The sequence below is a fragment of the Ranitomeya imitator genome, chromosome 5, assembly GCF_032444005.1.
Source record: "Ranitomeya imitator isolate aRanImi1 chromosome 5, aRanImi1.pri, whole genome shotgun sequence".
In the NCBI taxonomy this organism is placed as follows: Eukaryota; Metazoa; Chordata; class Amphibia; order Anura; family Dendrobatidae; genus Ranitomeya; species Ranitomeya imitator.
In genome coordinates this window covers 309003519-309012456 of record NC_091286.1, presented here as the reverse complement: position 1 = coordinate 309012456, position 8938 = coordinate 309003519, and the positions used below count along the sequence as shown (strand labels likewise).

General features: G+C 43.0%; 1 protein-coding gene across 1 annotated transcript in view; it reads right to left on the bottom strand.

Annotated features, from left to right (window-relative positions):
* ASCC3 (activating signal cointegrator 1 complex subunit 3) overlaps positions 1-8938 on the bottom strand; it is an 887461-nt gene that overhangs the window by 283685 nt on the left and 594838 nt on the right. The window lies entirely within an intron of this gene.

Genomic DNA, 8938 nt, shown 5'->3' with positions numbered 1-8938 from the left:
ACAGTAAAAACAGTTTTATAGAGAAAATAATTATTTTTGCATCGCCTTAGGGTACCGTCACACTATAACATTTCGATCGCTACGACGGTACGATTCGTGACGTTCCAGCGATATCGTTACGATATCGCTGTGTCTGACACGCAGCAGCGATCAGGATCCTGCTGAGAATCGTACGTCGTAGCAGATCGTTTAGAACTTTCTTTCATCGCTGGATCTCCCGCTGTCATCGCTAGATCGGTGTGTGTGACACCGATCTAGCGATCTAGCGATGCGATCCAGCGATGCGTTCGCTTGTAACCAGGGTAAACATCGGGTAACTAAGCGCAGGACCGCGCTTAGTTACCCGATGTTTACCCTGGTTACAAGCGTTAAACTAAAAAAAAACAAACAGCACATACTTACATTCTGGTGTCCGTCAGGTCCCTTGCAGTCTGCTTCCAGCACTGTGACTGCCGGCCGTAAAGTGAAAGCAGAGCACAGCGGCTGTGCTTTCACTTTCACTTTACGGCCGGCAGTCAGTGAGTGCGGGAACCAGACTGCAAGGGACCTGACGGACACCAGAATGTAAGTATGTGCTGTTTTTTTTTTTTAGTTTAACGCTTGTAACCAGGGTAAACATCGGGTAACTAAGCGCGGTCCTGCGCTTAGTTACCCGATGTTTACCCTGGTTACCCAGGGACCTCGGCATCTTGGTCGCTGGAGAGCTGTCTGTGTGACAGCTCCCCAGCGACCACACTACGATTTACCTACGATCACGGCCAGGTCATATCGCTGGTCGTGATCGTAGGTAAATCGTATAGTGTGACGGTACCCTTATTCTGAGAGCTATAACTGTTTATTTTTCTGCTGATGGAGCTGTATGGCGGCTTTTTTTTTTTTTTGCACGACAGGATGATGTTTTTAGCAGTAGCATTGATCGCGTTTTATTGCACTTTTTGACCAGCGGTATGATAATAAAGCAGTTTTTTGCGTCTTTTTTTTACGGTGTTCACTGAAGGGGTTAAACTAGAGGGACAGTTTTATAGAGTGGGTCGTTACGGACGTGGCAATACCAAATATGTGTACTTTTATTGTTTATTTTTTTATTTACATAAATACATGTATTTATTGGGAAAATATTAGTTTTTTTCTTTATTTGGGAACTTAACCCCTTTACCCCCAAGGGTGGTTTGCACGTTAATGACCGGGCCAATTTTTACAATTCTGACCACTGTCCCTTTATGAGGTTATAACTCTGGAACGCTTCAATGGATCCTGGTGATTCTGACATTGTTTTCTCGTGACATATTGTACTTCATGACAATGGTAAAAATTATTTGATAGTACCTGCGTTTATTTGTGAAAAAAACGGAAATTTGGCGAAAATTATGAAAATTTCGCAATTTTCCAACTTTGAATTTTTATGCAATTAAATCACAGAGATATGTCACACAAAATACTTAATAAGTAACATTTCCCACATGTCTACTTTACATCAGCACAATTTTGGAACCAAAATTTTTTTTTGTTAGGGAGTTATAAGGGTTAAAAGTTGACCAGCAATTTCTCATTTCTACAACACCATTTTATTTTAGGGACCACATCTCATTTGAAGTCATTTTGAGGGGTCTATATGATAGAAAATACCCAAGTGTGACACCATTCTAAAAACTACACCCCTCAAGGTGCTCAAAACCATATTCAAGAAGTTTATTAACCCTTCTGGTGCTTCACAGGAATTTTTTGAATGTTTAAATAAAAATGAACATTTAACTTTTTTTCACAAAAAATGTAATTCAGCTCCAATTTGTTTTATTTTACCAAGGGTAACAGGAGAAAATGGACCCCAAACATTGTTGTACAATTTGTCCTGAGTATGCCAATACCCCACATGTGGGGGTAAACCACTGTTTGGGCGCATGGCAGAGCTCGGAAGCGAAGGAGCGCCATTTGACTTTTCAATGCAAAATTGACTGGAATTGAGATGGGACGCCATGTTTCGTTTGGAGAGCCCCTGATGTGGCTAAACATTGAAACCCCCCACAAGTGACACCATTTTGGAAAGTAGACCCCCTAAGGAACTTATCTAGAGGTGTGGTGAGCACTTTGACCCAACAAGTGCTTCACAGAAGTTTATAATGTAGAACCGTAAAAATAAAAAATCATATTTTTTCACAAAAATTATCTTTTCGCCCCCAATTTTTTATTTTCCCAAGGGTAAGAGAAGAAATTGGACCCCAAAAGTTGTTGTACAATTTGTCCTGAGTACGCTGATAGCCCATATGTGGGGGTAAACCACTGTTTGGGCGGATGGGAGAGCTCGGAAGGGAAGGAGCGCCGTTTGACTTTTCAATGCAAAATTGACAGGAATTGAGATGGGACGTCATGTTGCGTTTGAAGAGCCACTGATGTGCCTAAACATTGAAACCCCCCACAAGTGACACCATTTTGGAAAGTAGACCCCCTAAGGAACTTATCTAGAGGTGTGGTGAGCACTTTGACCCACCAAGTGCTTCACAGAAGTTTATAATGTAGAACCGTAAAAATAAAAAATCATATTTTTTCACAAAAATTATCTTTTTGCCCCCAATTTTTTATTTTCCCAAGGGTAAGAGAAGAAATTGGACCCCAAAAGTTGTTGTACAATTTGTCCTGAGTACGCGGATACCCCATATGTGGGGGTAAACCACTGTTTGGGTGGATGGGAGAGCTCGGAAGGGAAGGAGCGCCGTTTGACTTTTCAAAGCTAAATTGACAGGAATTGAGATGGGACGCCATGTTGCGTTTGAAGAGCCACTGATGTGCCTAAACATTGAAACCCCCCACAAATGACACCATTTTGGAAAGTAGACCCCCTAAGGAACTTATCTAGAGGTGTGGTGAGCACTTTGACCCACCAAGTGCTTCACAGAAGTTTATAATGCAGAGCCGTAAAAATAAAACAAAATTTTTTTCCCACAAAAATTATTTTTTTAGCCCCCAGTTTTGTATTTTCCTGAGGGTAACAGGAGAAATTGGACCCCAAAATTTGTTGCCCAATTTGTCCTGAGTGCGATGATACACCATATGTGGGGGGAACCACTGTTTGGGCACATGGGAGGGCTCAGAAGGGAAGGAGTGCCATTTGAATGCAGACTTAGATGGAATGGTCTGCAGGTGTCACATTGCGTTTGCAGAGCCCCTAATGTACCTAAACAGTAGAAACCCCCCACAAGTGACACCATTTTGGAAAGTAGACCCCCTTAGGAACTTATCTAGATGTGTGCTGAGCGCTTTGACCCACCAAGGGCTTCACAGAAGTTTATAATGGAGAGCCGTAAAAATAAAAAAAAAATTTTTTCCCACAAAAATTATTTTTTAGCCCCCAGTTTTGTATTTTCCCGAGGGTAAAAGGAGAAATTCGACCCCACAATTTGTTGTCCAATTTGTCCTGAGTGCGCTGATACCCCATATGTGGGGGGGAACCACTGTTTGGGCGCATGGGAGGGCTCGGAAGGGAAGGAGCTCCATTTGGAATGAGGACTTAGATGGAATGGTCTGCAGGTGTCACATTGCATTTGCAGAGCCCCTAATGTACCTAAACAGTAGAAACCTCCCACAAGTGACACCATTTTGGAAACTAGACCCCCTAAGGAACTCATCTAGATGTGTTGTGATATCTTTGAACCCCCAAGTGTTTCACTACAGTTTGTAACGCAGAGCCGTGAAAATTAAAAAAAAAAATCTTTCCCCCCAAAATTATTTTTTAGCCCCCAGTTTTGTATTTTCCCGAGGGTAAGAGGAGAAATTCGACCCCAAAAGTTGTTGTCCAATTTGTCCTGAGTACGCTGATACCCCGTATGTTGGGGGAAACCAACGTTTGAGCGCATGGCAGAGCTCGGAAGGGAAGGAGCGCCATTTGGAATGCAGACTTAGATGGAATGGTCTGCAGACGTCACATTGCGTTTGCAGAACCCCTAATGTACCTAAACAGTAGAAACCCCCCACAAGTGACCCCATATTGGAAACTAGACCCCCCAGGGAACTAATCTAGATGTGTTGTGAGAACTTTGAACCCCCAAGTGTTTCACTACAGTTTATAACGCAGAGCCGTGAAAATAAAAAATCTTTTTTTTCCCCACAAAAAATATGTTTTAGCCCCGAGTTTTGTATTTTCCCAAGGGTAGCAGGAGAAATTGGACCCCAAAAGTTGTTGTCCTATTTGTCCTGAGTACGCTGATACCCCATATGTTGGGGTAAACCCCTGTTTGGGCACACGGGAGAGCTCGGAAGGGAAGAAGCACTGTTTTACTTTTTCAACGCAGAATTGGCTGGAATTGAGATCGGACGCCATGTCGCGTTTGGAGAGCCCCTGATGTGCCTAAACAGTGGAAACCCCCCAATTATAACTGAAACCCTAATCCAAACACATCCCTAACCCTAATCCCAACAGTAACCCTAACAACACCTCTAACCCTGACACACCCCTAACCCTAATCCCAACCCTATTCCCAACCGTAAATGTAATCTAAACCCTAACTGTAACTTTAGCCCCAACCCAAACTGTAGCCCTAGCCCTAACCCTAGCCCTAACCCTAATCCTAACCCTAGCCCTAACCCTAGCCCTAACCCTAGCCCTAACCCTAGCCCTAACCCTAACCCTAGCCCTAGCCCTAACCCTAACCCTAGCCCTAACCCTAGCCCTAACCCTAGCCCTAGCCCTAACCCTAGCCCTAACTCTAACCCTAGCCCTAATGGGAAAATGGAAATAAATACATTTTTTTAATTTTTCCCTAACTAAGGGGGTGATGAAGGGGGGTTTGATTTACTTTTAAAGCGGGTTTTTTAGCGGATTTTTATGATTGGCAGCCGTCACACACTGAAAGACGCTTTTTATTGCAAAAAATATTTTTTGCGTTACCACATTTTGAGAGCTATAATTTTTCTATATTCTGGTCCACAGAGTCATGTGAGGTCTTGGTTTTTGCGGGACGAGTTGATGTTTTTATTGGTAACATTTTCGGGCACGTGACATTTTTTGATCGCTTTTTATTCCGATTTTTGTGAGGCAGAATGACCAAAAACCAGCTATTCATGAATTTCTTTTGGGGGAGGCGTTTATACCGTTCCGCGTTTGGTAAAATTGATGAAGCAGTTTTATTCTTCGGGTCAGTACGATTACAGCGACACCTCATTTATATCATTTTTTTATGTTTTGGCGCTTTTATACGATAAAAACTATTTTATAGAAAAAATAATTATTTTTGCATCGCTTTATTCTCAGGGCTATAACTTTTTTATTTTTTTGCTGATGATGCTGTATGGCGGCTCGTTTTTTGCGGGACAAGATGACGTTTTCAGCGGTACCATGGTTAGTTATATCTGTCTTTTTGATCGCGTGTTATTCCACTTTTTGTTCGGCGGTATGATAATAAAGCGTTGTTTTTTGCCTCGTTTTTTTTTTTTTTTCCTTACGGTGTTTACTGAAGGGGTTAACTAGTGGGCCAGTTTTATAGGTCGGGCCGTTACGGACGCGGCGATACTAAATATGTGTACTTTTATTGTTTTTTTTTTTTTATTTAGATAAAGAAATGTATTTATGGGAATAATATTTTTATTTTTTTTTCATTATTTTGGAATATTTTTTTTAATTTTTTTTTACACATTTGAAATTTTTTTTTTTTACTTTTTTACTTTGTCCCAGGGGGGGACATCACAGATCAGTGATCTGACAGTTTGCACAGCACTCTGTCAGATCACTGATCTGATAGGAGTGCAGGCTGCTTCACAGTGCCTGCTCTGAGCAGGTTCTGTGAAGCCACCTCCCTCCCTGCAGGACCCGGATCCGCGGCCATCTTGGATCCGGGGCTGGAGGGAGCAGGGAGGGAGGTGAGACCCTCGCAGCAACGCGATCACATCGCGTTGCTGCGGGGGGCTCAGGGAAGCCCGCAGGGAGCCCCCTCCCTGCGCGGTGCTTCCCTGTACCGCCGGCACATCGCGATCATCTTTGATCGCGGTGTGCCGGGGGTTAATGTGCCGGGGGCGGTCCGTGACCGCTCCTGGCACATAGTGCCGGATGTCAGCTGCGATAAACAGCTGACACCCGGCCGCGATCGGCGGCGCTCCCCCCGTGAGCGCTGCCGATCGCATATGACGTACTATTGCGTCCTTGGGAAGAAAAGCCCACCCCACATGGACGCAATAGTACGTCTAATGGCAGAAAGGGGTTAAAAAAATATTTAATTTTTTAAAACTTTTTTACATTGTCCCAGTATGGGACATCACTGTATAGTGTCAAATCGCTGATCTGATACTCTGTACTGCAGAGTATCACATCAGCATTTGACAGGCAGGGAAGGAGGCATCTTGCGGCCCGGGGTCTCCATGGAGACCATGAGGACAATGCGATCGCATCACGTTGTCATGATTGAAGTGCGCAGGGAACGCATTCCCTGCGCGATTCTCCTCTATGTTGCTGTGACTACTGACAGCGGCATTAGAGGGGTTAGATGCCCACGATCAGTGCTAGCACCAATCTTGGGCGTTGCTGCAGGGTGTCAGCTCTTAGACAGAGCTGACACCCGCACCCGATCACTGCGGCGCTCAGTGTGAGGCTGCGCGATTGTGTTGCTGTACATATACTGCTGTGCGCGAGAACGCAGCTCACGCAGAGCAGTTTATGTACGGCACATGTCGGGAAGCAGTTAATGTGGGATACACTGCATCAAGCTATGACCATATCACAGTTCAAGAAAATAGGCCGATCAGTAGGGAACTGGCAATTTCCCTATGCCAATGCTTTTGGCGAGTTTCAGGAAAAAGAAGCTGCATGTATACAGGCCGCTGTGCAGACCTGACCAAGGCTGGAAGGGCTCACCCACATGAGCGTAGAACACGGCCGAGTGCTATCTGATGTTTTATCAGACAGCACTCGGCCCAATGTTACACTATGGGGCAGTGCCGAGTAGAGCAAATTGGCATGGGAAAACAAAAATTGCAGCATAACGCAAAAGCATCCGATATCACACGTCTACAAAAAAAATTGTTATTCCGGTTCCAAGGTTTTTTTGAATGGAACTAGGGTAGTTTGAGGGAGCTGAATTGAAAAATCCTATTACCCTTGCTGAAAAGGTTCTAGTTTCTGAGAGAATTCATCCATGAAATAATGCATTCCCCAATGTGACTTGTGTGTGATAACAAATGCAGCAGCTTTTGAATCTTTAACAATGTCCTAGTCAAATAAATATTTCATATCATTATTTTATATTTCAATTTGTAGCCTTACAATGCTATAAAGGTGACTTTTTGAAGCCAGAATTCTTCTGTAATTTATCAATTAACTATTAAATATCTCAGAAACTAGAGCCAATCTGGCAAAACCAAAGTTATATTCTTATTCAGCACCATAAACTTAATATAAAAGCGTTCAGACATCGATGACACCAAAATCTCTGTATACCAGTGTAATCGGATCATGCGTACCCATACAAGTCTATGTGTGCATGTAAAATATCAGACTGCACTTGAATGTCATCTGAGTGCAGTCCGATTTATGCGAACAGAGACAATGGTGAAGATGGAGAAATGAAATTCTCCGCACCTGTGCTGCGATTTTTGCCCCCCCCCCCCCCCCACACACACACATACACACATATACACACATACATACACACATACGGGGTATTGGCGAACTCAAGAGAAATTGCACAACAAATTTTGTGGTTCCAAAGTAATTTTTTTGTGAGAAAACAAAACTCTTCATTTTTTTTCCTTCCAAATTGCTTTAGTTCTCGTGAAGCACCTGAAGAATTAATAAACTTCTTGAATGTGGTTTTGCGCACCTTGAGGGGTTACGTTTTTAGAATGGTGTCACTTTTGGGTATTTTCTGTTATATTGAGCCCCCAAACTCACTTCAAATGTGAAGTGGTACCTAAAAAAATGGTTTTGTAAATTTTGTTGGAAAAATGAGAAATCGCTGGTCAATTTTTAACCCTTATAACGTCCTAACAAAACAAAAATTATGTTTCCAAAATTGTGCTGATGTAAAGTAGAAGTGGGAAATGCTATTTATTAACTATTTTGTGTGACACCACTCTCTGATTTAAGTGTACAAAAATTAAAAGTTTGAGAGTTGCAAAATTTTCAGAATTTTTGCCAAATTTAATTTTTTTCATAATTAAATGCAAGTTATATCGAAGAAATTTTACCAGTAAAATGAAGTCCAATATGTCCTCAAAAAACAATCTCAGAATCAGTGGGATAAGTTGAAGCGTTCCAGAGCTATAACTTCATAAAGTGACAGTGGTCAGAATTGTAAAAATTGGCTTGATCACTAAGGGTATGTTTCCACGGTCCATATCGGCAGCACTTTGGATGCAGCCCTGTCCAAAGCACTTCCGGCTTTTGTACGCGTGGTGATTCTGCATGTGTTCATTGAACCATTCGGAATGACCGCATCTAACACATTCGACTGTGATATTTATCTTGCGGAGACTGGGCGTCTCCGCAAGATAAATTGACATGCTGCGGTCTAGAAAGACATGCCGCATGTCCGTTTATGCAGGGAAGCCGGAGGTGTCCCTGCACACATAGTGGAGGTGGGATTTCATAAAATCCAATCGATTAAGCTCTAACATCTGGCTGCTGCGGATTGGATGCTGAGGCTGTACGCAGCATCCAATCTGCAGCGAATACTGAACGTGTAAACATACCCTAAGGCAGTGTTTCTCAACTCCGGTCCTTAAGACCCACCAACAGGTCAAGTTTTCAGGATCTCTTAGTATTGCACAGGTACTAATTTCATCATCTGCTCCAGCATTAACTCCATCACCTATGGAAATCCTGAAAACATGGCCTGTTGGTGGGTCTTGAGGACTGGAGTTGAGAAACACTGCCCCTAAGGGGTTAAGAAAACCTAGCATGGCCTTTTATGTTTGGAGCGAACTGCCCCACTACCATCCTGTAGTTCGCTCCAGGCCA